The sequence below is a fragment of the Euprymna scolopes genome, chromosome 46 (genome assembly GCF_053919585.1).
Source record: "Euprymna scolopes isolate OS-2025 chromosome 46, ASM5391958v1, whole genome shotgun sequence".
In the NCBI taxonomy this organism is placed as follows: Eukaryota; Metazoa; Mollusca; class Cephalopoda; order Sepiida; family Sepiolidae; genus Euprymna; species Euprymna scolopes.
This window is the reverse complement of record NC_136527.1, coordinates 97,085,405-97,107,600: the sequence shown is the minus strand read 5'-3', so window position 1 is coordinate 97,107,600 and position 22,196 is coordinate 97,085,405. Positions and strand designations below refer to the sequence as shown.

At 34.3% G+C, this 22,196-nt stretch overlaps 1 long non-coding RNA gene across 1 annotated transcript; it reads right to left on the bottom strand.

The window, feature by feature from the left end:
• Nucleotides 1–13,514: 13,514 nt before the first annotated feature.
• On the bottom strand, nt 13,515–21,840 carry LOC145271389 (uncharacterized). Its single transcript, XR_013865846.1, has 2 exons — nt 17,661–21,840; nt 13,515–17,575 (listed from the first exon to the last, which is right to left on the bottom strand). It is a non-coding gene; the product is annotated as an uncharacterized LOC145271389 (long non-coding RNA).
• Between the last annotated feature and the right edge of the window lie 356 nt (nt 21,841–22,196).

The window sequence follows — 22,196 nt, the reverse complement described above, 5'->3', positions numbered from 1 at the left end:
AATTTAGCAGTATCAGAATTTTTGTAGGAATTTTTGACACCCCTAACACGAAACTGCGAATAAAATATAAAAATCTCGTAATTTTTCTGTTAAAAATGGGTTATTTATTTTCTTTATGGATTATACTTCCAAAATAAACTATTACAGTTGTTTTAAAAGTAATAGAAATATATTTTTTTTTTTAAACAGTAATGAATTTTCCGAACTCAATATTTTTCAATTTTTAAACTTTAAAAATCTATCCAAATTTTTCTATTGATTCTATTTTTACGATATTTTCAGGGTCAATGTGAAATTTTATGTTCTTTCCAATGAACCGAATATAATATTTTGGACAAACGTTTTTTTTTTTAATTCACGCCCCCCCCATTTGTGTAAGTGTCACACATTTTCAAGTTTCTCTTAAAAAGTAAATAATTAATTTATGTTTAATAGTTTTATATATCACAAATTGAAGAGAAAAGGTCAATAAATAATATATTCAAATTTAAAACAAAAAAATCCCTTTTTTTAGAAATTTACCTGTAAAGTCCGAAGTTTAAAACCTTTTTTAAAAAAAATTGTTTTTTTTTGTTTTTTTTTTAATGAAACCTTGGTCCTTGCTCCTTTAATTGAAAGAAAAATTAGGGCTTGAATTACATTTTTCGAGGCGTTATAAGCTTGGAAAGACAGGGGGTCGAATAATTCACGCCTCTCATTTTGAAATGTCTATTAAAAAGTAAATAATTAATTTATAAATTATTAATCTTATAAGCTTGGAAAGATGGGGTGGAATTATTCACTATTTTCACGAAATTTCTGACACTGCCCACAGACAGACCGTTCCGTTGTATCACAGTTCTTAAGTGTTGCTAGACTAAAACTCATCAGGGCCAGTATACTTCTTCAGTGGTCCTAAACAAGGAAGGGAGATAATTCCAAACAGTCAGAGTTGTCTTCCTTCAAGAATCTACGAAATTTTTGTTTTTACTTATTTTAAAGCGTTTATTTACTTCAGAACAAAATTAGTGTTGAGACTTAAGTTATAACAAGACCGAAATGACTGTCATGAGACCGACGTCTCGGTGTATATGAGAAGAAAGCACCACCAACCTCTATACGTAGTTAATTTTCATGTCGAAAATAGTAATATATCCAAAAATGACGAAAATTCAGCAAGTAGAAAGTTGATTTATAAAGTAGAATTATAATGAATCAATGTAAATTAATATTCTATTCACAAAGAAATCAGTCTTAATTAAGTTTATATATATGTGTGTGTGTGTGTGTGTGTGTGTGTGTGTGTGTGTGTGTGTGTGTGTGTGTGTGTGTGTGTGTGTGTGTACGGCGCACGTGCTCTGTAAATCGATTACAGCTCGTTACATTTCAAACATCGCAGACCCACACGTTGTTTGGTACCATCGCAAACGAACAAAAAATAAATAAAATAAAATAAATAAATAAAAATCCGACCCAGAAATTTTTTAAGTGCAAATTAGTGATAGGATAATTCCTATATTTTCCCGATTCCAGTGCAATTACTGATTCCGATTCTTTATAAATCTCTAAATATTAAACTATAGACTAGCATTTTTCCCGATTACCGTAAAAACAATATGTTAAATGTGCAGATATTTTCTTAAACGTAATGAAAAAACATGATATGAGAATAAACTATAGTTTAAAATCAATAAATATTGATTATTTTATCAGTATTACCAGCAGCGGAAGATATCAAATAAAAACATAATTAAAAGAATCGTTTTGGCATCAGAAAAGTGGCACATATTATTAATCGTTCCAACACTAACGCAAATGAAATGCATTATTCGTGGTTTTGTCCAACGCATTTCATTATCTTTCAAAAGTCTTTTCGTACACATATGTGCTTAGCAAAGCTGTGCCACATAACATGTGCTTTTTCAAAGTTTCTGTCTCGGCCACCTGACGCTGACCCTGTCGTTTTGAAACTCAGAGGGAACTCTCTCTCTCTCTCTCTCTCTCTCTCTCTCTCTCTCTCTCTCTCACTCACACACACACACACACACACACGTGCCGAGACAAAAGTTTGTTTTATATAATAGTATAGATATTTATCCTTTCTTTCATAAGTAAAACAAAACAAAAACAAAAAAACATACACTCAATAGAGTTGGTATGTATGGAAAATATAAACGACATTTTCGTTGCAACACTCACGCACAAATTTAATTAAAACCAACAAAACATGCAATGAAAAGAAATGAATTCGAATTACATTTTCTTTCACAAAAACAACGAACGATAATACAATAAAATGGCTACTCAGAATCAAATATTGATTTTTTTAAGACGAATGTTTTAATTTGAGAAAAGATGCGGGAATAAAAATGATGTATGGAATATACTGTCGCTTCTTTATTAATATTAATCGATGTGGTTCCTCATATGCAAATTATTCAATCACTTGTTTTTTGTTTTTTTTTTTTGTTTTTTTTTAATATTTATTTAATGTTTCCAGGCGACACGCATCCCCGGGATTTCCAGCATCTTTAGCACCCTTTCTGTGTTTTCCTTCGTTGTTCTCAAAGAGAGGCTTTCCGCTGAAACCGGTCGATTCTGAATTGAAAAAGGTCGTATGTGGACGCTTTCCCCATCGCCAAATTTCCAAGGATCTTTCCAACAATGGGCGCAAGCTTAAAACCATGACCTGCAAGAGAGAATAAAAATATCGAGAAAGGCACCATTAGAGAACTTCTTTCCAAACTTTAAAAACGTGAATGTAGTACGCCAGTGTTAACTTTGAAATTCTTCTAAGACCTGGTCGAGAAAATCAGTTTAGGAGAACCTTCAACAGTCGGTCGAATTCAAATCACATTTTTCTTCACTCTATAATTCCCTCTTGTCAAACTTTCACAAGAAAAAGAAACACTCGACTACCTACAACCACGATAAACAATTTCCCCCACTCTATATCTGTGCCTAAATTTAAACGCAGTCGTACATCTAAACAATATGATATAAATGTGGAAGTACCTCAGGGGTCTATCCTTGGACCTCTATTATTCCTAATATTCATAAATGACCTCCCTGATAAAATTGTTTCGGAGATGGGTATATTTGCCGATGACACCACTCTCTATAACAGGCACAAGGGGAAAACAAATGAACAGATATCTAAGGAAATGACAGAAACACTAGAGGATGGCCTCCAATCTCTAGTGGAATGGGAACAAAAATGGATGGTCACGTTACATGCTGCCAAGACTAAACTTGTTTCCTTCAATAATTACAAGAAACCTTCTCTACCACCAATAGCAATGGCCAAGAACACATTATCTGAAAGTACTTTCATAAACTCCTAAGCCTAACATTTACAGGGAACATGAGCTGGAATAGATGCATTGAGAGCATTGCCAAGGCTGTTGCAAAAAAGGTGGGCTCTCTCTCTACCGTGCTGGAAAAATACTTACGCCTGAAATTATCCTGTACCTCTATAAGGCCACCATTCGCCCATGTATGGAGTACTGTTGTCACATTTGGGCTGGTGCATCTGCTGGTTTTCTCTCGCTCCTGGACAGGGTTCAAAAGAGAGTCGCCAACCTGATAGGTCCTGAACTTTCATCTAGGCTTCAGCCTCTGTCCAATCGACGAAACGTTTCATCCCTCTGCCTGTTCTACAAATACTTTAATGGTGAATGCTCTGACGAACTACAAGCACTTGTACCTCCTCGACGTGACTACCTCCGACAAACCTGACAAACAACTAAGTCCCACCCCTTTACAGTAGAGATCCCTAGGTGTAAGAAAGCCTTTTACTCCAATAGTTTCTTCCCCAGAACTGCAAGACTTTGGAACTCCCTTCCGGATTCTGCTTTCCCAATTGTACTGATATGCAGAAGTTCAAGTGTAATGTGAACAAACATCTTGCTACTCATCTCTCTTCATAATTCCCTTACAACTTATGCCTCGGATAGTGGCCCTCTACTTCAAAGTGGCACTGTGCTTTGTTTGGGGTGAAAATTGATTCATAAAAAAGATAAAAAGAGAGAACGAAAAAAGAGGAAAAGAAAGAGAGAAAAGTGGGAGTTTTTTGGGCCAGTATCAAAGTGCAGTAATATCTTCTGTTTTCCGTCAGAGGGGAAATCCTTCTCAACCGAGGCATTTTCTTTTGTCCCATTCAGAGTATCATTTTTGCAAAACCGACGTTGTGTCTGACTTTACTCTCAAATGAATGTCAGTAATTTTTTTTTAATGAACCAAACCACAGTAAATTGTAATCATCAATCATAGATGTGTGTGTGTGTGTGTGTGTGTGTGTGTGTGTGTGTGTGTGTGTGTGTGTGTGTGTGTGTGTGTGTGTGTGTGTGTGTGTGTTACCAGCGAATGGTAAAAACTAGACACAAGGTAGAGATTAACTAATAGACATATGTAGATTAAAATTCGTAATAATAGAAAGATGTAGCCAAGGGAGATAACTCTACCGAAAATAGTTCTAAGAAAGAAAACTCTCATTAAAAATCTATAAATACTAAAAATACAACGTAAATAAATACATAAATATTAGCCTGGCAAAAAAAAAAAAAAAAAAAAAAAAAAAAAAGTTCAGTCTGAATTTGATAAAACAAAAAAAGTAATTTTCACCAACAACTAGGCTTCGGACGATGTGATCTCTGAATTTCTTGCCGCTCTTCTAAAATACGCCATGGACTGAGGGAGATAACCCTATTTAATTTAGAAATTCGTTCATCTTTTTTTTATTCTTTCATATGACAGTTTGGCGCTTCTACACTATTGGGGCGAAGTTTCGGAAATCGTATTACTGAATTTCATATGAAAAGAATCGTATCTACGTATTCCTCGTATTTTTTAAGATGATGATATAAAAAAATTACGAAAATCGATAAGGTAGAAAATTATTTATTAAAGAAAATAAAAAATACAACTTGATGGAAACGATCGTAAGACACAGGTTAGTTCAAAAGGGAGGTAATTTTCCGTTTCTATTTAAACTAGATGACCGCAATTATTCCTACTACTACGACGATTAAAGTCATTCAGTCGGACATATATTCGGTGAATTTCTAACAGCATTTTGTATAATTATTTAGTTTGAACTCATTTTCCCAAACTTACCGTATTCAACAGCAAGCACACACTGCCATTCTCCTTTTTCAAATATATCGATAAACATTGTATGATTTTCGAACCGATTACACATTTTAAAGTGAGTAAAACCACTAAAAACCCTTTTTTCCAGTTAGGTAGAAAAGTAACTTATCTTGCCTTTGGTAACATTTATTTGTTAGTTGTTTTTTTACCACTTTTTTGAATCTATGTGTACAGTAATACAAACCCGGAAGATCCAACAAATATGTGTATAATTTTATAAAAAAAAAATCAGTTCCGTTAAAAAAGAAAAAAGTAAATAAATAAATAAATAATAATAATAATAATAATAATAATAATAATAATAATAATAATACCAAAAACAAATAAGGTCTGCAATGCAAGGGGAGTAACTCTAAAGTTTAAATTTAATTTCATAAAAGTTAGAGTTATCTCCCCTTTGCTCTATGTTGGAATTTGCAATTGATATTGAAACACTTTATTTGTTTTTGCGTCATTGATACAAACCCTTCGGCAGATGTGCCTTCCGACTTTCTTCGAATGTATCGTCCATGCTTTTACATCATCGTATCATTATATAAAAATAACACCAATATGTCTACATACATGCAGTGATAGTAATGTCAGAAACCGATTTTAGAATGCGTGAAAAAAAAATTGAATAATTCGACCTCCTATTTTTACAAGCTTATAACTGCTTAAAAAATGTAATTCAAACCCTATTTTTTTTTTCAATTAAAGGAGCAAAGAGCAACTTTTAAAAAAAATAACAGGTTTAATAGAAAATTATGCAATTTTTTTAATCGGCTTTCTTTAAAAAAGATTTGAAGAAAATCAACGAAATTTTTCTTCCTTCAAGTATAAAAAATCGATATAAATTCCAAAAAATCACTTATCTAAAAAAAAAAAAAACAACTCAATGTGTAGTTCAATTCTTTATTGTTACAAATTTTTCCATATTTATATTTTAAATTCCAATTATTTTTAAATAAAATAATTTTTTAAACAACTATTTGAAAAACGTGCGATCATGGAAGCATTTTTCAAAAAACCAGAAGTAATCTTTCTCCTTGTGTTGAACTACGGATGAACAAAAGGACATAAAAACCACACATTCACGTTAGGTGTGTAGCCTTGTACCTGGATGAACGTGTGTTACCATAGTTGAAAAATAGTCAAATTTTACTCATAGGATTATTCCTTAAAAAAAACGTGCCATCACGTGGCATTACTAAACGGAACTTTTATATACCAAACTGAAATTTTTCGTTTAAGATGACAGTTTCATATCTATCTATCTATATATATATATATATATATATATATATATATATATATATATATATATATATATATATATATATATATAAATTTAACTCTTGGTTCGTTCGTAATTAATAGTCTAAATAACCACTGGAATATATATATATATATGTATATATATATATATATATATATATATATATATGTTAATTACCCCTAACCTTTTTTCCTTAAGAAAGAAGTTGTGTCACTCGATAACACACTACAGAAGATGACAGTTTCATATATATATATGTATATATATATATATATATATATATATATATATATATATATATATATAATTTAACTCTTGGTTCGTTCGTAATTAATAGTCTAAATAACCACTGGAATGACTGCTTCGACATTTTAGTATAATATGTTTACTGTACCCATGTGTGTTTTTACATATCTCTTTTTAATTATAACATCAGACTGAATTTTGCTATAATAAATAGGTGTTTTTCCTTGTACGGATGGGGCATTTTTTTATTTGGGGACAATTATTTCACGCCGCGTGCCATCACGTGACATTACTAAACGGAACTTTTATATACCAAACTGACATTTTTCGTTTAAAAATGGAATCATTTCTCTTTCGTTAATATATATATATATATATATATATATATATATATACATATATAATATTTCGTGTTTTATATATAAAGTAGAATTGTTGAATGTTATTCTTTTGATTATATTTGTTTTTAGGAGAAGCACAATTAAAAAAAAGATTAAAACGGAGCGAAATTTAAATTTCCATTCCATTTTTACAACAATCGTAAACAAGTGCATACTTCGTAAGTTTTATCGTAAGTTAGCGAGCAACCCATAAAAATCTGCTTAAAATATTGTAAATATATATATATATATATATATATATATATATATAACCTCTCCCTAACATACTGACAATAATTTGGTTCCGTCCTTCCCTATAAGAGGGATTGATTTACTAGGATTTGTATTAGAAGCTGAGCAAAATTATTCAATTGTTGAATTTTTTACATTTTTGTTAAATTTGTTAGTTTGCAATCGCTAAAAGCCCACACAAAAAATTGAACAAAAGACAAAATTAAAAAGAATGGTACTCATGCAGAATTTAACCCCCTCCCTTGGATTCCAATTAGTTTAGGGTTCGACCGGCAATCACTGGATTCAGCCGAGCGTTGTTCAAATGTTGAAACACTAAATCAACCTTTTATTTATTTTTTTTCATAGTTAATTATTGATGGGAGCATTTTTTCTGTTTATTTTCTTAACATCTATTGACAAAAAAAAATTGTACATTCTTTGAAAAAAAAATTTAACTTTTCTCTACTTTCACCTAACTATTTACGGTGTTCATATAAAGCATGAATTTTTTCTTTTCATGATAAAAATTCTGTTTTCAAAAATAAATGTTTACTGCCAACTTTCTTTTAAAAAAAAAAGTGCAAGTTTTTCTGAAAAACAAAAAACTTTCACCTAACAATTTATGGTAAATAATTCACCTTTTCTTGGGGAAAAAACAACTTTTATTGATAAAAAAATTGCAAAAATAATAAAATAAATAAACAATAAAAAATGCATTTTTTTATGGGGAATGTGTTCCATTTTAACAAACTGAGCCACAGCAACGCGTGGCCGGGTGCAGCTTTGTGTGTGAATAAAAAAAATATATATATGAACACGTGATCGCTAAAAACAATGGACTTAGATATAACATTCATTAGCTTACCAGTAATAGCAGGAGCACATTTTCAAAAGTAGGTTAATCTTTTTTTTTTTAATAGAAACATGTAATGATAATAATTACCTGAAAATCCAGCTCCTATGATCAAATTTGGATGAAGAGGGTGTTTGTCTAATACAAAATGCTCATCGGGAGTTTTCTGTTGGAGATAGTGAAAAGAGGGAGTTGTTGGAAAAAAATCAAAGATACATAGTCAAGAGATACACACGAATTATATATATATATGTGTGTGTGTGTGTGTGTGTGTGTGTACGTGTATGTGTGTATGTGTGTGTATGTGTGTATGTGTATGTGTGTATGTGTATGTGTGTGTGTGTGTATGTGTGTGTATGTGTGTATGTGTGTGTATGTGTATGTGTGTATGTGTGTGTATGTGTGTATGTGTGTATGCGTGTGTGTGTATGTGTGTGTGCGTGTGTGTATGTGTGTGTGTATGTGTATGTGTGTGTGCATGTGTATGTGTGTGGGTGTATGTGTATGTGTGTGTATGTGTGCGTGTATGTGTGCGTGTGTGTGTGCGTGTGTGTGTACTAGTCTTCCCGTTGGTCCTTGAAGGGTATGTGTGTGTATGTGTGCGTGTGTGTGTATGTGTGTGTGTGTGTGTGTGTACTAGTCTTCCCGTTGGTCCTTGAAGGGTAAGATGAAACAATTTTCAAAATAAAAAGTGATTTTGCAATTTTATTGTCTTTTATTGTCTTGAGAAAACATTTTTTTTTAAGTAATGAGTGACAGAAATAAAAACTCAGGAAGCCTCCAGAGCACTACTGCATACACTAATTAAAATTAAGGAGACCCTACTAGGTGCGTGTCTAATACAAAATACTCGTCCGGGGTTTTCTGTTGGAGATGGTAAAAGGAGGAACTTATTGGAAAAAATCAAAGATACATAGTGAGGAAAATATATATATATATATATATATATATATATATATATATATATATATATATATATATATATATATATAGGGTGACCCAACGTTGCTCGGGATTGAATGATGATCAACAAATTTTTCACACTCCTATATTCTTATTGTCATCTAAATCAGTAAAATCAATCATTTCTAACTTGAACTTAACGGCATCGTCGCCCTCTAGAAAAGATAAAACCCTGTATGGTAGCCTTAACTATCCACTCACCTTCCATTAATTTACTTATACTAAACATGGTTAAATAATTGCACTCACTCACCGTATATATACAATGCTCAACAATACAAGGGTCTGGCTCTAATCCAGGAAAGACATCTTTCACAAATTCACTACATATTTTGATGGCCCAATCATTTTCAACTTGGTCTCGTCGGTCGGGATCAATAACAGGTCCATCGTGTAGCGCTACCTGTTGAGTTTAGAAGAAAAAGAATAGATAAAAGTCTATTACGATAAACAAAGGGTCATAAATCGATTTGATATGGTGCACATATTAAATGTAACTTTCATTTTTTTCATATTGCCACCCGGACTTAGAGTTAGTTTTTGGGTTAATAGATATCATAGTTTTTCATATATAATTGGTGGGCATATATATATATATATATATATATATATATAGTAAGTTATAAAATATACATGGCGATTAAACTACACTGAATATTCCGCGTTTCATCCACTCTAGGATTCTTCAGGCTTATGCGAGAATTTTGTGGTCTCGCGTTTTATATACGGACCTTCTATTGAGTTTTTAGTTAGCGTTGTTTTCATACAATATTTTTTTATTATTAAATGTACTTTTGTGGTCATAATATCGAGTTTTGAAATCTAAGGAAGTCATACCTATGTAATATTTCTTGTTATTTGGGTTTTCTTTCGCAAATGTTGTTGCCTGGTAAACTATGCTTTTGGTTAGACATTTATTTTGAAGTGGGCAAAGTGTGCAGTATCTGCAGTTGCATTTATCTTGTTCGTTATTAGTATTTTTATTTTTATTTCTAGTATGGTTGTTGTTGTCCGGAGTTGGTTTATTATTATTATTATTATTATTATTATTTCTGCTAGTTACATATGTGTTTTTTGTGTTAGTTCTATTTTTGTCATGGTGTCCACTTTTTTATTCTTGTTTTGTTATTTTCATAGCTTTTATTTAATATTTTGTTATTATGTGGTTTAATTATCGTCTCTAAATTTTCGCAGCAGCTGTAGGATAATTTTAGGGTATTTTTATTGAAAATTTTGTGTAAGGGGTTGGTTGCAGGGAAGTGCTTTTCGATAAGATCTACAAATTTCTTGCCAAGTTTTGTTTTTAACATTTGATTGTATGGTGCCGTATACCAGATTATATTTCTTTTTCTTCTATTTTTAATTTTATTATAGTTATTGGTGCTTTGTTGCTTATATTTGCTATCAATATTTTTGCATCCACTATTTCTTAGGGCTGTTTCATAAATATTAGTTGACCTGTTAAATACATTTTCATCGCTTGAGTTATTGCTGAGTCTACTTACGATCGAGTTAGGAATCTGTTTTATAATTGATGGTGGGTGATTGGACTTAGGGTTTACGTATATTGGATTAGCGTTATCTTTTAAATAGGGTTCATATGTGTTTTTATCTAAATTTAACGTGACGTCCAGGAAGTTTGTTATTTTTATGTTAGCTAATACGTCTACATTTAGGCCTAGTTTTTTTCATTTCCTTGTGTATGATTTTCTTAAAATTATCAACCTATATATATATATATATATATATATATATATATATATATATATATATTTACTATAATAATTAAATACCTACAGACACTAGTGTTTCATCCTTTTGGAAATCTAAAGTGCAGGGTGTCACGATTAACACTTTTTGCCAAAATATTTGAGACCATAATCCGGCACCTTACAGATGCTAAACTTCTGACTGACAAACAATAGAAAAATTTTGATAGATTTTTAAAGTTTAAAAATTGAAAAATATTGAGTTCGGAAAATTCATTACTGTTTTTAAAAAAAAAATATTTCAATTACTTTTAAAACAACTTTAATAGTTTATTTTGGAAGTATAATCCATAAAGAAAATAAATAACCCACTTTTAACTGAGAAATTACGAGTTTTTTATATTTTATTCGCAGTTTCGTGTTAGGGGTGTCAAAAATTCCTACAAAAATTCCGATACACCTAGTCATTTTCTACATTGTTTTCTTTGAAATCTAAACTCTAACAAATATACAACTTCAAATATTTTTATATATAGTCGTTTAAGAAAAAAATACAGCACATACGATGTCTACACTTGTCCAAGAAAAATAATTAGTTCTTATCGACATAGCGGAATACTGAAAATACACGTTATACAAGCCAATATTCAAGGGAGGTAACTCTAAATTTTATTACTGAAATTTTTATTACTGAAATTAGAGTTATTTCCCTTGACTCTAATGACAAGTATGTAATTATTGTTGTGTTTCGATTAAAACCACATTTAAAAAATCGATTTCTTAACAATCAGCTTTTTTGTTTACGTAAAAATTAATTTAGAAAATAAAAACGAAAAATTTGATGATCTTCAGATGTTTTAATCGATAAAAATCTGAATAATTTAAAAGAAAATTATCAAAATTGTCCCTCAATGTTTGCATGCTAGATTAAAACCTTCTGATCAAATTAAGATTCTACATTTTCAGGCGGTTACGTGTCAAAATCCTTTAAGACGAGAAGAAAAAAATTAAGACGAAGAATAATTTTGTAATTTAGAAATTAAATGTAAAATGATCACGAATTTTCGGGCCATTGTCGTTTTAAGTCAGTAAAAATGGTGTACTTATCACCGACTTTAAATTCTAAACCAATAGTTTGTTTTTCTTTCTGCTATTTTTACTAATGTTGTGCATTTTAAGAGGGGGGGGAGGGTCTACTGTTTTACAACCTTGTCACCCAGACTTAGGGTTAGTGGATAATTTGTCTAATTGGTTAAAAACTGTGAAACGGCCGGGAAATAGGAGATCAGTTTACATTAACTTTGTATACGAAATTGATCCCCCACTTTAAATTCTCAAAATTTTTAAAAACTTGGTGTTAAAATTTTTTACAAAAGAGTTACGCACCTGAAATGCACATTTACCTACTTATACTAAATGTGAGTTAATCAAAGCTTGTTATTTCTAAGGTCTTTTTATTCTTGTGCTCAAATATATATACACAGGGTGGAACGATAAAAGTGAAAAACGACACTACAGCTTTATTTGAAAAAGTCAGGTGATATATATTCAATGCAGCCGCCTTCAGCCTCAATCTCCGTCTCGATACAGGTCCGGAGCTGGGAGCATTTTCTGAAGCCAAGCCTTTCTATAGTGAAAATATTAATGTGTGTATTTTGAAATGTAAAAATCACTGGTGACCATGTTTGTACAGGCGGCATATGAAAGGGGCCAACCCTCAATTTGGTCAGGAATGCTGAAAACGAATATTCGTATATTAATTTTAGGTGAGTAAATGAAGAAGCTGTATATATATAACTACTTCATTTACTCACATAAAATAAATATACGAAAGTATAGATTTATGCATAAACTTTAAGTATTTACTTCCAAACTGCTCAATACGTTGGTAGAGCTCGTTAGTAATTTATGAAATATATACGGCGATTAAGCTACACTGAATATTCGGCGTTTCATCCACTATAGGATTCGTTAGCCTGACGACTCCTATAGTGGATGAAACGCCGAATATTCAGTGTAGCTTAATCGCCATATATATTTCATAAATTACTATATATATATATATATATATATATATAAATATATATATTTGTTAGTACATTTTCAAGTATTTTTTTTAAAGGTAGATAACTCTTATTTTTATTATCTCCCTTGAGAAAGCACACACAGATATATGTATATATATACATATATTTGTGAGTATATTTTCATATGGTTTCCTAAAGGTAACTCTGACTTTAATTATCTGCCTTGATTAATATCTGAGAAGTTCTTTTTGTTTTAACTTATTTTAAAGCGTTTATTTACTTTGGAACATAACAAGTGTTCAGGCTCAAATTAGAACAAGACCGAGGTGACTGTCATGAGACCGTCGTCTCCCTGCATATTAAAACAAAGCCAACCTCCATACGTAGTTAATTGTCATGTCGAAAATAGTAATATATCCAAAAATTACGAAAACTCTACAAGTGCAGAGTTCTTTATAGTTCAAACCAATATTAAGTAATTTTTTTTTTTTTTTTTTTTGGCATACATTATTGCTGATATTCATGCTGCTCCTCTTTGATCAAATTGTCTCTAGGATGGATTAGAGTTGGGGGTCAGGGTTAGCCTTTTTTTTTTATATTTGATATGTAATTCTATGTCGATTTTTTTAATCTTTTCGAATATGCTGAAAACGAATATCACAATTTAATTCGGGGCACATGATGTATAACAAATAGATAACACAGAAAATAGACTTATAGTTTTTAAAGGTTTATTAGAAGAAAAATATGTAACCCACAGTGGGGACCCTAACAGGTACTACCACTCCGGGTCAGAGTGGACCTGGGAGCAATGGTAATTAAAGGGTGGCTCCACACTCCCCAAGCCCGCTTATGGAGCTTTACCATCGGATACAGTTTAAGGTCATATCCAGGACCCTGAATCCTGTTCTTGTAGAAATTTTGGATGGGAGTGGTCTTCTTCTGGGAGAAGTTTCGGCTGGTTGCTAAATAAAAAGAAAAAAGAGACAAGTTTTAATCCAACGGAAATGGAATCATGTCGTTACAAGTCCGAGTAATTTTGAAATGGATATATCTATAAAAGTGAAAGTGTACAACTTATAGTATAAACCACTGAAATGTTAGATATAGTTTCCTTGGCCATGGATCTAACGTAATAAATTCATATGACCCTTAATCAATAATGGTTAATGTGTCAAAGTTAAAAATAAAGGAAAAAATATATATAAGTGTAATTATTACTTCACGCGACAAATAGCTAGGGGGTTGCTTTAATCCACGATGTATTTGTAAGTCATGCCGTGCTTTCTTTTCTCTAGCTTTAATTTAAACCTACGTCACTGCCAGTGGTCATACACGCAAACACGTAACGGGTTCGAGCCTTCCTCCCTGCTACCACGCGTTTTTCGTTGTTTGGCTCAACACAAAACCCCCAAACTCCCAGGGATAAAATGCTAGTTTTGTACAAAGTACTGAGATGCCAGACAATTATGCTAGTTTAGAACTTTCAGGTCCAAGTAATCAGCCACATTTTTCAGTTTTGGGGCATAAATATTACTGCAAAGGCGTGTAAAGGGCAAACTCGAATTTGAGCGCAATCGTTATTCTAATAATTGCTCATTTTTAATATGCCAATATTATTATCATTTTCTTATATGGATCAGCAAGATATTTTTACTAGTAATAAGTTTATTTTTAGAACAGCTTATCACTTATTCTCTGGTATATTTTTGGTTTTAAAGTATTATTTTAGTATTAGTGTTTAATCTTTCAGTATTTATACAATTTAACATTTTGATATTTACATTTATGTCGAGGTTTAGTGTTTATTATTTGATCGGTTATAACTTAATTTAGCGCTAATTTATAAGTTATGTTTTAGTATCTAATCATGATTTTTTTGTTTTTAATTATTAGTTTTAGTTTTTATAGTTATTTAATATATTATAATTTATTAGAATATATTAACAGTAGTAAAATTATATTACTGATCCATAATGAAAATGATAATTATAGCTGGAACAATTACATCGAGAGCATTGCCAGGGCTGCTGCGAGGAAGGTGGGCTCTCTCTACCGTGCTAGAAAACTTCTAACACCCCAAAGTATCCTGTACCTCTCTAACAAGGCCACTATTCGCCCATGTATGGAGTATTGCTGTCATATTTGGGCTGGTGCATCGGCTACTAGTCTCTCGCTCCTTGACAGGGTTCAAAAGAGAGTCGCAAATCTGATAGGCCCTAAACTGGCATCTAAGCTTCAGCCTCTGTCCCATCGTCGAAACGTTGCATCCCTCTGCCTGTTCTACAACTATTATAATGGTGAATGCTCTGATGAACTGCAAGCATTTGTGCCCCCACAACGTAAACACCCTCGACAGACCCGACAAGCTGCAAAATCCCACCCCCCACACTGTAGAGATCCCTACATTTAAAAGATCTTTCTACTCCAGTAGTTTCTTCCCCAGAGCTGCTAGAATTTGGAATTCCATTCCAGGTCACTGCTTCCCCAACTGTACTGACATGCATAAGTTCAAGTGCAACGTGAACCAACACCTCCCTGCCCAAATCCCTACATAGTACCCCAGTAGATGTTTCCCCCTGATAGTGGCAAAGTGCCTTGTTTGAGGTAAAAATGTAATAAAAAAAAAAAAACAATAGTAATGTAAATATTTGTATATAATTACAAAGCATATTGTTCATGCATTTTAATACTTTACTTTAGGCAAATCCACATGAACAAGGAAACCTATCTCTCTCGGCAAAAATGAGTTCAAACTGAAGAAATGTTATATATAATTGTTTTCGGCTAACTTTACCAAATCTGTGCGTATGCTAAACATAAGTAAAAAAAACAAGTAATGTTCAACGCTGCAAGAGAACTAGAAAGAGAATAAAAGTTAATAGACAGGATAAAGTCTGGAACAAAAAGAGAAAAAATTAATTAGCAAAATTTATCAGGTGCGAAAAAAGTGAGTAATGTTCAACGGTACTGGAGAACAAGAAAAGAAAGGGCCAATTAGAAGCTGGAATCATCAAAAGTCATTAGACAAAAAAGAAATCAAGTAAATAGGATGCCATTTATCAGGTGCTGTAAAGAAATGCTCTTTTAGAATCTTCAAGTCTCAACACTCACTAGTAAAAATAAGTCAAAAACAAGTAATGTTCAACGCTGCAAGACAACTAGAAAGAGAATAAAAGTTAATAGACAGGATAAAGTCTGGAACAAAAAGAGAAAAAAGAAATTAGCAAAATTTATCAGGTGCGAAAAAAGTGAGTAATGTTCAACGGTACTGGAGAACAAGAAAAGAAAGGGCCAATTAGAAGCTGGAATCATCAAAAGTCATTAGACAAAAAAGAAATCAAGTAAATTAAGAAATTAACTGAAACCCATCTAAAACAAAGCAAATTCAGCAGCTGGTACAAAACAAGTGCTGAAAAGGTGGTTTAGAGTCCTGAAGTCTCAACAATCACTAGAAAATTAGAAATAAATCAAGGTAGTTGTTGCAGCACCACCAAGACACATTGATACAATAAATGAAACCTTTATGAATTCGATGGGAAGTTGGAGTTGCTTATAAAAAAAAATATATTATTACTTACTTTAGGAATTTCTGGAACTGCTTCCAAGATGGGGATGAGAGGGGTCATGGGTGTTGCTGCTGCTGGTGCTGAAAACTTGAATAACTTTTTCTTTTTTTTTTAATTGTTTTTTTCTTTTTTTGGTTTGTTTGTTTTATTTATTTTCCTTTATTTCATAGCATTTTATTTTTATGAAATTATTTTTTTGGAAATTATAATTAGGAAATAGCAATACTTACTTTATGACTTTCTGGAACTGCATCCAATATTGGGATGACAGGGTCATGGCTGTTGCTGTTGAAACCTGTAATAACTAGTTGTATTATTATTTTTACATTTTTTTTTTCGGTTTATTTTCCTTTAGATCACAGTATTTTATTTTTTGTGAAATTTTCTTTTTTTTTTTTAAATTATAATTAGAAGAAGATATCAATACTTACTTTATGACTTTCTGGAACTGCATCCAATATTGGGATGACAGGGTCCTGGCTGTTGCTGTTGAAACCTGTAATAACTAGCTGTATTTTGCATTATTATTTTTACATTTTTTTTTCGGTTTATTTTCCTTTAGATCACAGTATTTTATTTTTTGTGAAATTTTCTTTTTTTAAAAAATTATAATTAGAAGAAGATATCAATACTTACTTTATGACTTTCTGGAACTGCATCCAATATTGGGATGACAGGGTCATGGCTGTTGCTGTTGAAACCTGTAATAACTAGTTGTATTTTGCATTATTATTTTTACATTTTTTTTTTCGGTTTATTTTCCTTTAGATCACAGTATTTTATTTTTTGTGAAATTTTCTTTTTTTAAAAAATTATAATTAGAAGAAGATATCAATACTTACTTTATGACTTTCTGGAACTGCATCCAATATTGGGATGACAGGGTCATGGCTGTTGCTGTTGAAACCTGTAATAACTACTTGTATTTTGCATTATTATTTTTACATTTTGTTTTTGTTTTATTTATGTTACTTTAGTACATTGCATTTTACTGAGTGTATGTTAATTATTTTGTTAATTTTTATTAAAATAAAATACCTGTAACAGAAAAATAATTTTGGTTATGATCATGCATGGGTGAATATTTTCGGTTAGACTTGCTAAAGTTGGTTAAAGGAAATATAAGCAGAAAGGAATTCGTTTTAATCACTAGCAACACAACGAAAGAAATACTTACCTGAGGATTGTGCTGATTCTAACTAGAAGCTGCAGCAATGGAAAAGAGGAAAATTAAACTTGTCAATTACAAAAACTGAAATCGAAAAGAAGAAACGCTTGATGCTTTACTCACCTCTGGCTAGTCGTGGTCGCCATCAAACTGAAAAAGGAGGGAAAGGGTGGAATCCACTAGTTACCAGGTACCGTACAGGAAAGGACAGTTTGGGCAGGTAGGTGATGATCTCCCCAAAGTGGAGCGCTACATAAAACATGCATTGCTACGAACATCCTCCGAAAAAGGCGGTTTCTACTCGGAATAAAAGGCGGAGCAGAAAACGGAAGTGTTCTCTCTACTCAACACGATTCCTAGAGAGATACCACGAGATTGTGCGTGAATGAGGAGGAGGTGATGAAAGCTCACAAAACTGCCATTCCTACTATCGTATCGGATATTATTAATCGGAGGTCCATCATTGCATTACCGCCCCAGCTCGTAGTTGATAGATAGTAGGAATAATATTACCAGCGCCCTTCAGGCAGCTTGTGAGAACACACAAACTAATGGTAGTATTACTCTAGTCGTTCCTGGTCGAATGGAGCCATGCATGCATTATGTAGTAACACGAGCACGTGTCGCCTGATAAGAAAGAGCGTAGGCTCACCCACTTGGGGAGATTTCCTATCCAGACTTGCACCTATTTGTACACCTGGAACCGGACTCAGAACCTCGACAATGAGAAGAGTCAAGGAGAGCAAGGTGTTGAACTACCTAAAGAGGTCACCATATAAAACAAGCGTTGCTGTGAACAACCTTCCAAAACGAGGGAAGGGACTTTTTGTTCTCTCTACCCAACAGGATTCCTAGAGAGATACCACTAGATTGTGCGTGAATGTGGAAGAGCCTATGAAAGCTCACAAAACTGCCATTCCTACTATCGTATCGGATATTATTAATCGGAGGTCCATCATTGCATTACCGCCCCAGCTCGTAGTTGATAGATAGTAGGAATAATATTACCAGCGCCCTTCAAGCAGCTTGTGAGCACACGCAAACTAATAGCAGTATTACTCTAGTCATCCGTAGTCGAGTGGAGGCACGCGTGAATTACATAGTAGAAACACGAGCACGTGTCGCTCCCTCTTCGGGGGAATTCGGAAAAGCGCACCTTGCGCTGCAGGTATTTGTTGAGCTGGGAGTTGACTCAACAACTCGACACTGAGAAAAGAGCTTTAGAAAAGCTCCAGATTAGTTACCTGCAAAGTCGAGGAAAGTTGGAGGACCAGGCCTGCGAAGGAGAACACACACAATTTGGGCCTTGATGGAAGCACACGGGAGAGAGGGAGGCCCATTTTTCTCTTTCGGGGGAGTGTTCTCCTTCCAGCCTGCTCGAGCACGTCTTTTCTGCTCGCCACATGCAAGCGTATAAAAAGACGACCAGATGACGGACGCAACAAACTCATGCCGTCATTAACTGGATTTTGATCGGGTTCCGTACAACAAGGTGTTGAACTCCCTAAAGAGGGCACCATATAAAACAAGCGTTGCTGCGAACAACCTTCCAAAACGAGGGAAGGGACTTTTTGTTCTCTCTACCCAACAGGATTCCTAGAGAGATACCACAAGATTGTGCGTGAATGTGGAAGAGCCTATGAAAGCTCACAAAACTGCCATTCCTACTATCGTATCGGATATTACTAATCGGAGGTCCATCATTACATTACCGCCCCAGCTCGTAGTTGATAGATAGTAGGAATAATATTACCAGCGCCCTTCAAGCAGCTTGTGAGCACACGCACACTAATTGTAGTATTACTCTAGTCGTTCCTGGTCGAATGGAGCCATGCATGCATTATGTAGTAATAAAATAAAATACCTGTAAGAGAAAAATAATTCTGGCTATGATCAAGCATGGGTGATTATTTTTGGTTAGACTTGCAAAAGTTGGTTAAAGGAAATATAAGCAGAAAGGAATTCGTTTTAATCACTAGCAACACAACGAAAGAAATACTTACCTGAGGACTTGTACTGATTCTAACTAGAAGCTGCAGTAATGGAAAAGAGGAAAATTAAACTTGTCAATTACAAAAACTGAAATCGAAAAGAAGAAACGCTTGATGCTTTAGTCACCTCTGGCTAGTCGTGGTCGCCATCAAACTGAAAAAGGAGGGAAAGGGTGGAATCCACTCGTTACCAGGTTTCGTACAGGAAAGGACAGTCTGGCCAGGTAGGTGATGATCTCCCCAAAGTGGAGCGCTACATAAAACATGCATTGCTACGAACATCCTCCGAAAAAGGCGGTTTCTACTCGGAATAAAAGGCGGAGCAGAAAACGGAAGTGTTCTCTCTACTCAACACGATTCCTAGAGAGATACCACAAGATTGTGCGTGAATGTGGAAGAGCCTATGAAAGCTCACAAAACTGCCATTCCTACTATCGTATCGGATATTATTAATCGGAGGTCCATCATTGCATTACCGCCCCAGCTCGTAGTTGATAGATAGTAGGAATAATATTACCAGCGCCCTTCAGGCAGCTTGTGAGAACACACAAACTAATTGTAGTATTACTCTAGTCGTTCCTGGTCGAATGGAGCCATGCATGCATTATGTAGTAACACGAGCACGTGTCGCCTGATAAGAAAGAGCGTAGGCTCACCCACTTGGGGAGATTCCCTATCCAGACTTGCACCTATTTGTACACCTGGAACCGGACTCAGAACCTCGACAATCAGAAGAGTCAAGGAGAGCAAGGTGTTGAACTACCTAAAGAGGTCACCATATAAAACAAGCGTTGCTGTGAACAACCTTCCAAAACGAGGGAAGGGACTTTTTGTTCTCTCTACCCAACAGGATTCCTAGAGAGATACCACAAGATTGTGCGTGAATGTGGAAGAGCCTATGAAAGCTCACAAAACTGCCATTCCTACTATCGTATCGGATATTATTAATCGGAGGTCCATCATTGCATTACCGCCCCAGCTCGTAGTTGATAGATAGTAGGAATAATATTACCAGCGCCCTTCAAGCAGCTTGTGAGCGCACGCAAACTAATAGCAGTATTACTCTAGTCGTCCGTAGTCGAGTGGAGGCACGCGTGCATTACATAGTAGAAACACGAGCATGTGTCGCTCCCTCTTCGGGGGAATTCGGAAAAGCGCACCTTGCGCTGCAGGTATTTGTTGAGCTGGGAGTTGACTCAACACCTCGACACTGAGAAAAGAGCTTTAGAAAAGCTCCAGATTAGTTACCTGCAAAGTCGAGGAAAGTTGGAGGACCAGGCCTGCGAAGGAGAACACACACAATTTGGGCCTTGATGGAAGCACACGGGAGAGAGGGAGGCCCATTTTTCTCTTTCGGGGGAGTGTTCTCCTTCCAGCCTGCTCGAGCACGTCTTTTCTGCTCGCCACATGCAAGCGTATAAAAAGACGACCAGATGACGGACGCAACAAACTCATGCCATCATTAACTGGATTTTGATCGGGTTCCGTACAACAAGGTGTTGAACTCCCTAAAGAGGGCACCATATAAAACAAGCGTTGCTGCGAACAACCTTCCAAAACGAGGGAAGGGACTTCTTGTTCTCTCTACCCAACAGGATTCCTAGAGAGATACCACAAGATTGTGCGTGAATGTGGAAGAGCCTATGAAAGCTCACAAAACTGCCATTCCTACTATCGTATCGGATATTATTAATCGGAGGTCCATCATTGCATTACCGCCCCAGCTCGTAGTTGATAGATAGTAGGAATAATATTACCAGCGCCCTTCAAGCAGCTTGTGAGCACACACAAACTATTTTAGTATTACTCTAGTCATCCGTAGTCAAGTGGAGGCACGCATGCATTACACAGTAGAAACACGAGCACGTGTCGCTCCCTCTTCGGGGAAATTCGGAGAAGCGCACCTTGCACTGCAGGTATTTGTTGAGCTGGAAGTGTGGACTCAACACCCCGACACTGATAAAAGAGCTTTAGAAAGCCTCCAAACCAGTTACCTGCAAAGTCGGGGAAACTTGGAGAAGCAGGCCTGCGGAGGAGAACACGCTCAAATGGGGCCTTGGAAGCAAACGGGAGGGGTTAGGGTTAGGATAAGGGAAAGGGATAGGGTAAGGCCCATTTTTCTTTTTTTGTTCGGGGAATGTTCTCCTTTCAGCCTGCTCCTTCCTTAACACGTCTTCTTTGCTCGCCACATGCAAGCGTATAAAAAGACGACCAGATGACGGACGTCATTTCCTGGATTTTGTTTTGCCAGAGCCCATTTAGCCGTGTAGTTGTTGTTCAACTACAACGTTACACCCCCCTACCACGGTGAGGATAGGGTTGGACTTTAGGGGGGAAAATACACATCCACATTTACTAATCTTACTCTTGCAATGTTGTTGTAATAAACAAAAAATTAGGAAATTCTTTAATGATTGCATTTTCGTAATTTTGGGATATGTTACGATTGTCGACTACAACTCAGTAGCTAGGATTCTTTTTTTTTTTTTTTTTTTTAAATATCAATTCGAAATGGCGACCGATTCTCTCTTTAACACGGTAAGTTCGGGAAAAGGTGTTATAAATAATAAACTAGACCAAATACTATTAAAAAACCACCGAATATATGTCAAGTTATGTCACGGTAACATATATTGAGCGAATTTCTAAAAGTATTTTGTCTAGTTTA